This window comes from Colias philodice, chromosome 23 (assembly GCF_061535455.1).
Source record: "Colias philodice isolate Cphi_HAF_F1 chromosome 23, ilColPhil1 Martin Lab GWU primary, whole genome shotgun sequence".
Taxonomy (NCBI): domain Eukaryota; kingdom Metazoa; phylum Arthropoda; class Insecta; order Lepidoptera; family Pieridae; genus Colias; species Colias philodice.
Window position 1 is genome coordinate 5,283,175 of NC_143108.1, and position 13,067 is coordinate 5,296,241.

At 30.8% G+C, this 13,067-nt stretch overlaps 1 long non-coding RNA gene across 1 annotated transcript in view; it reads right to left on the reverse strand.

Moving 5' to 3' along the window:
• LOC149478040 (uncharacterized) overlaps window positions 1-13,067 on the reverse strand; it is a 180,385-nt gene that overhangs the window by 123,340 nt on the left and 43,978 nt on the right. The gene's annotated exons all lie outside the window — the stretch shown is intronic.

Genomic DNA, 13,067 nt, shown 5'->3' on the forward strand with positions numbered 1-13,067 from the left:
ATGGGTTGCCGAGTACTAGGAACGAGATCACTATGTCAATTATTTTTTATCTGCGAAGACAAAAGTCGGGACGCATAGGTAATGTATTTTCTATTTATTTTTTAAACTGTAACAAAATTTTACTAATTTTGTGTCACCATTGTTCCATCCACCCATCACTAAAGTTTAAAAATAACTACAAAGAATATATTGTGTAGTAAAGTTTTTTCTAATTAAAAATATTTTCAATCAAGAAATGATATCTACATTTTACAATCCAGACAGGTGATAGAAAAATTATGAGTAAACTAGATTAAGGCGCATCCGTGCCTAGACTTTGCAGACACATTAATAATTCATAGAAATATAATTAGAATACAATTAACACAAATGAAGAACTATTATGGCTAAATTCCTAAGAATTTTATATAACTAGGACTTGGTAGGTACCTAATGTTAGTTTAGAACTTGGTATCTGTACTTCATTATATGTATAGTATAAAACAAAGTCGCTTTCTCTGTCCCTATGTCCCTATGTATGCTTAAATCTTTAAAACTACAAAAAACGGATTTTGATGCGGTTTTTTTATTAGATAGAGTGATTCAAGAGTATATATAATTTATTATGTTTTAGACAAATCGGGCGAAGCCCCGGGCGGAAAGCTAGTACATATATTATAAAGCTGAAGAGTTTGTTGGTTTGCTTGAACGCGCTCATCTCAGGAACCACGGGTCCGATTTTAATAGAAAAAAAAAGTGATTGGCACGGCTTAACCCGTTGACCAGAGCTAAAAAAATACCTATGTTACTTGGATACTTCTTATGGTAATATTTTATAACTTCTACTACAGTGACTTTTGAATTTATTACAAAACTAGCGGTCCGCCCCGACTTCGCCCGTGATACATATTTACGTTTTCCGGGATAGAAATATATAGCCTATACGGATTCGGAAGAATCGCTCTAAGTAATGGTAAAATAAATTTTGAAATCGGCAATATGTATTAAATAGTTTTTTATACAATATTTTATACATTTCCTAAATAGTATCGGAATTGTATACATTTCCTAGGATTTGTATACAATTCCTTTTATATCTCTCTCCTCTTTATAATATTAGTGTAGATATTATTTATTCTGTATTAATGTCTTTTATATCAAGTTATAAACAAAATTATACATTATAAACTCCAAGCTCAGTATCTATCTTATAATTTATAAGTAATGCCCTAACTTCGATGACTCGTCTAGCGGTATCCATGTATCTAGCCTATGTAGTGCGACCCGTTAACATCGATAGGGATGTACGTGATTATCGATAGTTCATAGAACGTCCAATAGTTGTATGAGGCGAGGTGTTGAGGAATAAAATGCATGTGGGATTTTAGGAGAAGAGACTGTGTACTGCATAATATAATGTTTTAATATCGTCATTTACTTTATTTCTTTTTGACTTTCAAATGATTGCAAATATTATGTATATTATGTTAATGTAAAAAGACTTTTATTAGAACGCAGGAAAATTAACGATTTAAGACATCCTATGTGTTCGCAATGATACAGTTTTTCAGGTTAAAAAAATTATTAATTAATATAGTGTATTAGGAAACTCAATGCATATTTTCCCATATACATGTTTATGATATATGATTATTTGTCCGATTAGCAACAATATACGAGCAAGGGTCATATTTCTATGCCGTGCCCACATACACGCAAACCAAGGTAACCTAGGGCCGTTAGAATTCCTGCTCATGATTAACGATCTACCGGAATCAACTGGTATTTATTGTAAATAATTTAATAATACTTTTCAAAACTGCAGGAGTCTGTTTATTTTTAAATGCACAGATGCTAGAAATATAGGTGACCTTTGCGGTATGCATATTGTGAGTAACAAAAGACTTACATTAGGTTTAATGAAATTGAAATCAAGTCTGTTAATGCTCCATAGGCCTAGTTATAGAGAGAAATGAAGTTTTTTAAATGTAGTATTTAAACTTAATTAGTTACAAGCACATCAGTTAATAAAAATATGTTATTGTAAGGGCGAAAGATATACGTTAAATTTAGCGTAGACGTAATGTAGTACACTGACTGTTGGTGTTACAGACTACCTGAGGTTTGAAGCCTCAGTCGAATTTCATTTAATTAAACGGGCGTGTAATATAATAATTTATAATCTTACCATCATAGTTATTCCTTTATTTTAAAGTTATTCTAGACTTAGCTTAGTCATTTCCCAAGATCCTTCTCATAAACTTAAAAGATAAGTGCATAAAATGCTCCATGCAAAGCATGTAACCCTTATAGTAATTGCAAATATTAGATAACAATTAAACATTTAAATCAAAGAACTAAACAAATAGGAAGTAATTTTCGTATCATTACCATTCGCTTATTTAATTGAAGGTGTTAAATGCTGCATACATGAAATAATTGAATGCCATTGAACACTAAATGTTAATTAATGAAATCTTACGTACGATTCGCGGAATTTTTCAACAATGCGTTAATATAAAGAAAAATATTCTCAAATGTATTTTATGCAACAATTATAACAAAGTATTGTCACCAGGAATGCGGTTTTATGACGTGAGTATCGACCAATTATACTCAAATAATAAAATTATCTTAAAAATCGACTCCTAAAGTGGTATAGCCGTATATATTATATGCATTTTTTATTATCTGTGGCGCGTGGACACTATAGCTTACTCAATGTCGAAACACATATATCCTAAAAAGGTAAGTAGCGCCACCTGTTGGAAATTAAACAGGTTGCGTCGACTCGAGCATCGTAATATTACTCGATGTATGAGTTGATTCTATTCGAAGTTTATCGTGTCGATGACAAAAAACGAATAAATGGAATATTTTTCGACAAGCACTAAGAACGTACAGGTGCTCCCCAAACATCTGTTTATTAAACTTTATTATAATAACATCTATTTTTGAAGTTAGTGTTTCTTATTAATTAATAACAAATAAAAGGTAGTGTAATTAGTTTTATTTAATGTTGATTGTATATACCTACTAATTGCGACTCAATATCAAACCTAGTTTTTTATCTCAGTCCAAAAATGGTTATATCTATTACTGACCGTATTCTTATGACCAGTGCAAAATGGCGACACATTATTATTTAATTTATAACACTCTAAAAATAAACTGCATTTATTGAATTAAAAATTAATTAGGTTAACCACAATAATTAACATTGTAGACTTGCTACACCAAACACATCCTAATTAAGTTGATAGTTAATTAAGCTATCAATTCAGTTTATTAAATTACTATTAATTAACACTAGCTTCTTGAACTGTAACAATCAGTAGCAATTATATATTTTAAATCGAATCTATTTTAAAACGATATAACATCGCTTTGTATTCTACTTACAATGTATTTACAAGTAACAATATCCTCTACTCTATGTTACTTGGATATTAATACCATTGATAGTTTAAAGTATCGATATTAGAACATCGATAGACTATCGATAGAGCGTCACGTCCCGCGGCAGGATCAGGGATACGCGGGCACTAGCGCACTGGGTCGCCGCGCCGGCCGGCCGGAATGCGGAAGCATGCTACACACTGTCGGACGGGATATCTTCGGATTTGTGGATGCTTTTTGAAAATTTAATTTGAGAAAGGTAGGTATCAAATGATAAGTTGTAAATTGATAAACTTTGTGATAGAAATTATTTGAGGGTTGTGTTGTTTGTTGTGTGATTGCTTGATTTCGTTATGTAGGTACGGTTTTATAATTCTAGTATTAATTGATATTTCAAAAATCGTTACGTATTTTTTATTTAAAGTTCTGATAAAACTTATCAATTGAAATAATTAATTAACCTACATAAAACTTAATTACCACTATAAATATCCATCGTCGATTAAGCCTTCAACAAAAAAAAATCATTCCAAAACATCTAAGAAAAATGTCATAAATCTTCAGATTTATCCCATACTGCTCTCACGTGTACAATAATATTTAACGGTAACCATATAACTAAAACTCGAGCGTTAGGTGCCGATAAAAAATGATTCCTTCATGGTCCTCTAAAAAACATAGTCCTGTTACTTATGGGGTACTGACCCCAAGATATGGGGTGGAATGACCTATTTAATTTGAATGCGGTCATTATAGCTGCATTTTAAACCTTATCTTGAGGTATGTTGATTGAGTAATCGAGCGCATCCATTGTTAAGGATTCTTGTTTAAAATGGCGGCGGACAAAATGGAGCCAACTATTTTGACAGATGATGGTGATTTCTTTTACTTTTTTTTTATTGCAGTGGCATTGATTTAACAACCTGCCAGTATGTGCTTATTACTTTTTTGACAATCGAACTAATATTTGTATGAATGCGTCAATGCACTCGCCTTTCGTTGAATGAAATTAAGTTTAATTAATTATTATATTTTGTACCTACCAGGTAGGTAAATTTTTAGAATAACCATATAAACTAGTTTTATGTATTCATAAGGAATAGGAAAGGTCAAACAGATTAATAAATCTACCTACTTAGGTTATAGCAATAAATATTTATTTGAAAATCTTTTGCCTAGTATAACATTAATGTTTTTATTAATTACACAAACTTGTTAAACATTCCTCAATAAGAAATTTTGTGTCTGTCTGTAGAAGTTTTGAAAAAAAAAATGTTTTTAACGTTTTTACTTTTTCCTACCACTATTCAAAATATATTTTACACGAAAAATATATTTTTAAATATATAATTTACACGAAAATTCGAAAAAATCGTTTATCTACAACCTTTCACATAGCTAATGGTATAATTCCATGAATAAGAATCAAATTATGTGAATTACGCGTTTTCTTCGTTATTTTTATAAATTAAACGAAGCCTGCTCCAAGTTAAGATAAAAATTGTCTAGTAAAATAATGCATTAGTTCCAGCATACCCAATAAATTTAATACTTGTAATACATCAATACAAAGATTGTTATCGAAATTTACATACATCTAATTTGACCTTTTTACTATTCTCGGTACTAAATATATCAGTGTCTAAACAATGCCTTATAAGTTTTAAAATAAGGATAAAATTGTACATTTTCAGAACTAGTTTATATATTATAGATTATTAATAAAACGTAAAATTTAAGCGACTGGCCTTCATATTCATTTTACGCCTACTCAATGAAACAAAAATGCAGTTATAAACCGCATTTTTTATTTCAATAAAAAAATATTGCCATTCTTTTATACTCTGTGGAAACGGCCTTTTTAATTCTTTTCGGTATTTCGTTGTGTAACAGATTAAATATTTTAACGGAATCTTTGAGAGCAATTTAAATTACGCCGCGTAATAAATTGATATTATTTTTGGGTCAATGTGAGAAATATCCATGATTTCACCCGATTATTTGGTGCTGTAATTTTTAAATACTTTTGTGAGGAATTTAAAACCAATATAATGCTTATTACCTAATATGTATATGTTTTTAATCATTTGTAAATACATAAGACATAGTTAATATGTACTTAAAAAATTTAAAAAAGATTTGTTGTTGGCTATAACTAAAGTAATAAACATTCTGTGGACATTGCTTTACATTCTGTTAACAATCAATTAATATCTTCCTTCAATACAATTAAACGTATGTTTGCTTTGTATATCTTCTCTACATTTTTATTTATTTACATTAAAGTTTCATATGTGATGAATATAAATAAAGAACAAAATAGCTACTTCGGTGGTTATTCATGTAATCCAAAAAGAAGAGATTCATTAAATATTCAGGACAATTTTCACACACGGCACGGTCTGATCCCATATTAAGCTTTCGCTTGTGTTATGGAAACCAGATGGCTGATAAACATACATTATATAATTTTAAATAAATACTTATATAGATAATTAACACCCAGACACAGAGCAAACATCGATGTTCATCACACAAATATTTGCCCCGGGTGGGAATCGAACCCACGACCTCTGGCTTGGAAGGCAGGGCCACTACCAACCAAGCCAAACGGTCAGTCAAATTCATTGATTGTTATCAGAATGTAAAGCAATGTCCACAGACTGTTTATAACTTTAGTTATAGCTCACTCTAGTTCACTTAAACTACCCATTTCAATCCTTATTTCAAATTACTTTTTATGGCTTTATTTCTTCTCAAGCACGTTGCTACAGTTTCTGACACCATAAATTCACTCAATAAATGGAGTAATATTTATTCCATTTATTTTATCAAAATTTCATGGTTTGATACCCTCATGTTAACATAATAAATATTAACTAAACACAAATAAGATTAAACTTGTAAATGACACGCCTGCAAAAAGTATTCAGTCTCTTGGAAATAGCCTTGAAATTTTACAAGTTAATACATTTTTAAAGTCAAATTCCTTTTTTTACACAAAAGGAAGCTAAGGCCACGTTCTTTAAATAATGCGGTCAATAGTCATACGATACGTGTGTCCATGTTGGAAATAATTTATATTTTATATACCATTGAAATGATATAGAATTAATTATCTAACCCTCATTATTTGAAATAAACTACGCTCTTATAATTGTACCTAAATAATATTACTCCATGAATTTATGAATGGAAAATAATAATTCATTATTTTAAAGATAATTTGAATTTAAAAAATGATCTATTTAACTAAAATAATTTGTATAATAAATAGAAAGTTGCTTATAGTTATACAGGCAAAAAACATTTTTTCAATCGATTACACAACATAGGTAGTCAATATCAACACCTAAAATCTTAAATTACAATAAAACCTCTTTTCCCAAAACTTTTTAGTTTCCTCATTTTACTGTCACTAAATAAATAAAAAAAAACATATCACGACCCCATATCATGCATGTAACTCGCATTTGCTCCAAAAACTATATTTACACTGTAAAGGCTAAACCATAAACCGTGAAATTCAAACATAGACAACCTCTTTGTTCGTAAGTGGATAGAACAAACATACATAAGTATACTCATATTTACACATTGACTCATGATCAGGGGGTTACCATGATGTCTTATGGCAGTACTAGCTGTGCCTCACGGTTTTACCCACAGTGCTCCGCTCCTGTTGGTGTTAGCGTGATGATACATAGCCTATAGCCTTCCTCGATAAATGGGCTATCAAACACCGAAAGAATTTTTCAATTCGGCCCAGTAGTTCATGAGATTAGCGCGTCCAAACAAACAAACAAACATACTCTTCAGCATAGCGCTGTCACTTTTCCACACTGGAAATAATACTGCTTTAAGATTTGGTACGGAGGCAGGAATAAACATCCGAGTCCTTCGTATAATTTTAGAACGACAGTCTTTCAAACGTGCGGTTTATAATATTCCCCTAACATAATAAATAATCAATGAATGTACATAATAAAACCATTGATAAAATGCGAATAATAGTAGTATAATAGTTTTTGAAGTATGAATAAATCGTTATATTTTAATTGGATACCTATTTTGAAAAGATGTAGAGTAAAAGAGTATGTTTGTTTCCCAAAGATAAATAAATAAATAAAGAGCCTTACAATTGTGAAAATAACTGGTTTGATATTATAAATTGTTAGGAAAAACTTAGTTCATTAGAAAATATGTTCATTAAAATCCATCGTTGGAGCTAGATTACGTTCGTAGCTACATAAAAAATGTATTTTTATGAAGAGTCTGGCTTCTGGATCAGTAGAAATTAAAAGGTTGAAATTTCTATTATTAATATGAAGAGCCTGCGTGCGTTACCATTATCATGATACGATTCAAAATATCCTTACCTTTCATTCTTCTTTGCATTTTAATAAAGATATAAATAAATAGATAGTTTTAAAGACTTACATAAAATCAATGAACAATAAATGATAACAATATTGTGTTGATAATCTTGATTGTCAATTATGGTCCGGGAGCCAGCAGCAGATTTTATGACCAAGTTCCTCTCAAGCGGTAATTAGTAAAATGCATCAAAGTATAGTATTATGAAGCCTCGTGAACGTCAGCTGGAGCTCGGTTGGGGGGAAGAGCGGTTGTAGCCTCCCGTATCAGCTGACGGTTTTTCCACCAAGATACAGCCAGCTGACATATATATTTATCCACAGTTACATATAAGCTATCATCAGGTAAATTTTTGTTTGAGAGGAAATAACGGAAAATAAATTTTTCTTTAAATTTAACTTTCATGTTCGAGACACCAGCTGACGTATAATACACCATGTTGTAACCAGCTGACTATTTTTTTTCGTTGAGATATTGGGTTAGCTACAATTTGACAAATTTTTAGCTGAGAGGAAATGAATGAATGAATGTATTTTTTTTCCTATGTGCGTGGGAGGCTACAACCGCTCACCCCCCCAACCGAGCGCCAGCTGACGTTCACGAGGCTTTATAATACTATACTCTCATGCGTCTGACGAATTATCTCTTGAGAGGAAATAGTTAACCAAATTTGCATCTGGCTCCCTAACCATTAGGGAAGCGTGTCGTCCTTTTGGGTGGCCGAACCTAACCGTTCTGATTTCGTCTATAAATTAAACATTTCCTTACAAAAGTAATAAAAAATTGATATCATTATTTGAGTGTCATTATCGAGAGTATTCTTCGTATGATAGAGCGTAAAGCAGAGTAAAGAAAAAAAATAAAGCATGTATTTGTAGAAATATCATGGTTTTGATTGCAGTTTTGTCTTCTGTTTTAAATTAATTATCATGTTGGGCGTTTATGTTATTAGATACTATTTGATTTTTTATTCTGGTAATATGCAAGACAATAATGACGAGGTGGGATTTGAAACCTTGTTTATTGAGAAAAACAATGTTTAATAATTAGCCGTATTCTTACCTAAAACATGAAAAATAGACATAACAAAAGCTTAATCAACTACTAGTTAACCTATTATTTAAATATTAAACTAGATAATGGAACTTCTAGATTAAAATATCCACTTTTAACGCGTTGTCATGTTGTGTGTCATTAAAAAATGAACATAATAATATATTATTATAGGCGAATGTGTATTTTACTTGGATAATGTAAATTGTACATATATTGTTTATGTTGCACCTGCTCCGAAACACTAAACAATTATATGAAAGGAATTTTATTGAAGCAACAATTTTTAAACACATCCCACTAATTTGTATTAAGTGGATTTTAAAAATGGACATTACCTATTTTTTATCTGTAAACATTTTGTTTTAGATCCCCGCTTCTGCTATAAAAATGAATTATGAACGAAGTTTACAATAATAAATAATAATATATCATATGCACACACTTATCAATTTAAAAGCTGCCTAGAAACATTTTATTTTCAATTTTAGGTTGTCATAGTTAGGGTCCAATTGTCCTTAGTTGTTACACAAGGCTACAAAGTTACTTCATTTAAAATATCCTTAAAAACCTGTTAATCATACGCGCGGTCAGGAAAGAGTATTGCTACGGTCTCGACATATACCTATTGCCTTCATAATAATATTAATGTTTCCTACATTCAAGTTTTTCGAATTACGTTCAACTCGATCCCTAAATAAAACTCATTGAAAGCCGCTGCAGTCAAAGAGTTCTAGTCCTTTACCGACCTAATAAAAACTCCTATTAATTGCGTAAGCGTTAGTAATAAACTTTTGGATTGGTTAAAAATAACCAAGTCAACGCACCACCGACAATCCGGGTATAAATTCTTAAAAAACATAAACTTCACTAGCCTTTAATTATAAACAACATAAAAATGTTCGGTTAAATTTTGATTTTCGAACGCCGCACAGACTAATAAGAATCAAATTGGAATTGGAGGGAAAAGTGACATGTGACGTTTTCGTCCAAAAATTATTACTGAAATCTATGATTAGAACTGGATTCTAATACACAAAAAATAGAGTTTACTATTGGCGTTTGAGGTTGGTGCGTTTGAATCTTTATTCTGCGCCTCGATTCCGGCTAGGATATAGGTCATTGCTCCCCTAAACCTGCGGAGTAGTCGGGGCAGTTGATAAGTACTCCCATGTTTAAATTGCCCAACTCGTATGTACTCTCAGTACAGGACTCGGACATTACGTACTCACGACAGGCTCCCGACAAATAACTATCATGTGGTTATAGCATCGTGTTTTAGAAGGAATCTTCTCGAAGACGCGCCTCAATTATAAGGATCGTTTCATTCGAACGCGTACAAACCGATACTAATCTTCAGTGTTTTATATTACGTATTGAAATGATAATAGTTAACAATTTATGCATAAATTAGTGTTCCAAGTAATTGTTCTTTATTAAGATTAACCGAGATAGCGACGATCCTGATCCACGACGGCTGTTATTAGCTAATTTATGGAGCTTATTACTTATTAAAAAGTGAATTACTCAGAAATAGTAAATATTTTAAGTAAGATGGCAATCAAGTATTTATAACTGTTGAAGTTTATTAAAACGCAATCATTCAATCGTTTAATAAAATGTTGCATACGAAACTCAACATTGTTACAAGTAACAAGCTCTTTATACTATTGTAACAAGTCAGACTTGTAGATAAATTAAAACTTAAATATTATTAACTTAATGAAATTCGTAATAAATTCAACTATTAAAATATGTTTTGACATAGCTATTACCTATTCTACAATTAATATATTTGATTTGTATGCTTTTGACCTGTCTGGCGTTTGATAACAATCTAAAGGATAGCTTGATGTCGATTGAATGGATCAATATTCCGTAAAAAACAAACACAAAAACAATTGGCGAAATGATATTAGTCATTATCAATTTCAATACATTAAAGGTTATCTTTGTCCTATATAAAGGAATCCTCGAAAATTTCTAGTACCTAGGTACTTTGGTATAATTATTATACTTGCTAATATTTTGATAATTATTAGATACAAGCGGTCCGCCCCGGCTTCGCCCGTGGTACATATTTCGTAATAAAAGGTAGCCTATGTTCTTTCTCAGGGTCTAAAGATTATCTGTGCCAAATTTCATCAATATCGGTCCAGTAGTTTATGCGTGAAAACCATAAATACATACATACATACAAACCATAAATACATACATACGTATAGATAAAAGTAGCCCGTGCTTAAAAACATAGTTCATTTGTTTAAATTTATTTTAAGTACAAGCACAGTCACATTAAAAACAATAAAATAATGATACCAAATCCTAATTTTTTTTTTCAAAATTTCTCGATAATCGGAAACCGTTACATCCCAATCCCGTGTGATTTGGAAAAAATGTCGCTTTTATAGTTAATATGTGTTTCCGGATGAGAAATGTGGTCCATACGTTTGGTTTTCATAATTTTGCCACAAAAACTTCGGACGCATAATATAGTCGACTGTCGAGAGCTGGTGACTGAAAGTGCCACGATAAATTAATTTTCCACGTCTTTCGCTCTACATTTCGATATTGTAGAGCGAAAGACGCGGATATAATATGTAATTCTGTCGTTAAGTTATCGTTTCACAAAAATGTACAGAGCCATTCTTCTTTCTTGGTTTTATAATATTCATAGTTGAAATGAAATATACCTACGTTTATTTAAGTTGTTAGTTCACATTGATATAATTTATTAAAGTTTCATGGATTTTCTTTTAATCTTGTTGCAAAAACGTTAATACATCATTCTCTGTGTTTTTAAGATATCGTTTAAATGATCACTTATTCTTCCCCAGCTCTCCGCCCACCTTGTTTCCGTATATAGCGGTGTATTTTTTGCATTTCACGTGTGTTTGAATCGTGAGAATATAAATATGCAACTTGTGTTCTAATAAGTTCCATCGTTTGCCATACAAACCGACATTTCTTATCTGTATAGTAAATCACTAGGCAACTCCTTAATATTCCGTCTACGTCATTTGACATCATTTTATACGATTTTATATGGCAATAAATATTTGTGGTGCACGCTTTAATATTATGTCATGCATTTGTTTTGTATTAGAACTGTTTATGTTGTTTAGTTGTATTTATTACATGTAACTATGTAATAGTTAGAGGAGGAAGTATAGTTTGACAAATGGCTTTTAAAAACGTAAAATTGCTATCAATTTGTAGTGTAAGTGTTTTTATTAAACAGGTAAGGTCTACAAGCGTAGAGTGAACAGGTACCTTCTAGGGAAGCTCGTACCATCTTAGACCACATCTCAGCTTAACATCAGGCGAGATTGTGGTCAAGCGCTTCCTTATTCACAATAAAAAAGGTAAAGGTTTTCTAATAAAAATATCCAATTATTACTAATAATAATTAATGGTATATAATGAACAACTAAAAATTCTTTTAAATAACTATTTACCTGTTTAGAATAATTTCAGTATATGAAATAATGTAATGATCGTGAAAAACCAATAAATTGATGTGAAGTACCAATTACATACTAGTCTAACATTTTCTTCGAACAAACTTCAACGAACTAAATTTTTCAATAGGTACATCGAATACAAATTATTTGTATGCAAATTCATAGCTACAATAATAATTAAAAAGAAAAAGAGTTGCGAAGAAGTAGCATACAAAAAAGAGGTATTTAACAGGTGTATACAGTGAACAGGCTTTAATAGACTGATTTTGACGGGACAAGTGACTAGCTGGATAGGGGAAGGTATGGAGACGACTTTTGTATTAAAAAATTATATAGCATCTTATATAAAATTAACTATGGGTTTTACTTATGAATAATATGATATTGATATGAAAATAATTCGTAAGAGTTATTTTTTTTATTATAAAACAGAAGGATTTAAAGGAGTAAACTATGATTAAAATTTTTGGAAAGCTAACTAGGGGAAACGTTATATTTATTATTTTAAGATTAGATTATACATAGGTAATTTTTTTATTTGAAATATCATGTACATCTACATTGCAATCAAAAACAAACATACATACAGATTGTATTAATATTGTTATGCAAATATCTTGAAATATTTTCATACCAGGTAATTTCGTAAAAGAATTCGCACTTACAACGTTTTATAGTTAATATTTTATACTTTATGTTTAATTTAATGCCGCTTACAGCTTGTTTCATGTTACGTCTGACGAAAGACTTAGTTAAACTATTATATTGCTCATTAATCGTTTCCTAATGGAACTT